This window comes from Suricata suricatta, chromosome 3 (assembly GCF_006229205.1).
Source record: "Suricata suricatta isolate VVHF042 chromosome 3, meerkat_22Aug2017_6uvM2_HiC, whole genome shotgun sequence".
Taxonomy (NCBI): domain Eukaryota; kingdom Metazoa; phylum Chordata; class Mammalia; order Carnivora; family Herpestidae; genus Suricata; species Suricata suricatta.
The window spans coordinates 37,034,182-37,035,622 of NC_043702.1; positions in this window are offsets into that span (position 1 = coordinate 37,034,182).

Here is a 1,441-nt window from a genome sequence, read left to right on the forward strand (position 1 = left end):
ACAAGCCACGCCCACTCTCACTGGAGAGCTGTTGTGCTTTTGCTTATTACCGTTAATTGGGGTTTTTTTCCTTAATATTTTTGAATTTTTAATTGTCCCCTGTCTTCTCTTTACTATCTTCCTATTTCCTTTTCTCCCTTTCCCCCTGGAATCTGGGAAAGACCAACAATTAGGCACTGCTGTGCTTAGATCAACTCTTACCATCCAGATTGTTTTTCCTTTATTCCATCCTTATCTCCCCCAACCCTCAGTGCAGGTTTTAAGCTCTCAGAGTGTTCTTTACCTCTGACTGTTGCTGTCCGCCCCAACTCCCCGCCTGCTTTTTGCTTCTTTCTCTTTTTCTTTTTTTTTTCTCCTCTCTTTTCTTTCCTGTTCCTTTTTTTCTTTCCCCCTTAGGTTTGCTTCTTTATCAGTACATTTGTGTGCTTGTGTTCTCTGTGTGTTTGTCTATTTTCCTTTTCAGGGCTACCTCAAGAAACAACCCAAAGCACACATAGTGGAAAATCCCAAATATCACTGAATAGGGAAATAAAATAATCAGAGGCATAACAAGAGAAACCGAGAAACACCATTAAAGGAACATCTCCTGAAATGACAGACCCTAGACACTCCAAGAGCCTCCTTCTATAGAGGAATACTAATAAACACACAGTGCAGAACGAGCTTTTAAAACCGACAAGAGACAGAAAGCTGGCCAAAATGATGAAAAGAAAGAACTCTTCTCCAAAGAAACTCCAGGAAGAAATCACAGCCACAGAACTGCTCAAAACAGACATAAGCAGCATAACTCAACAAGAATTTAGAATGATTGTCATAAAATTGATTGCTGGGCTTGAAAAAAACATGGAAGTTATCAGAGAAGGTATTGATACAAAGACTAGGAAACTTCAAAATAGCTCTGACAAGTTAGAAAAGGCTCTAAATGAGATGAATAATAAGATGGAGGCTGCCAATGCACGTACTGAAGCAGAGAGGAGAATAAGTGAATTAGAAGACACAGTTATAGCAAAAGAGGAGGCCAAGAAAGAGAGAGAAAATGATTCAGGAGCACAAAAGGAGAATCAGAGACCTGAATGTTATGATCAAACGGAACAATGTCCGTATCATAGGAGTTCCTGAATAGGAAGACACAGACAGAGTGCTTGAAGGCATGCTAGACCAAATTATACACGAAAATTTCCCCAATCTGGGGGAAGAGAAACACATTGAAATTCAGGAGACATACCAAACTCCCCTAAGACATAACGTAAACTGACCTTCAGCACGACATATCATAGTGAAATGGGCAAAATATAAAGACAAAGAGAGACTTCTGAAAGCAGCTAGGGAGAAAAGGGCCTTGACATACAGAGGGAAACCTATCAGAGTGGTTACAGACCTAACTACTGAAACTTAGCAGGCCAGAAAGGAATGGCAGGAAATCTTCAATGTGATGAACAGG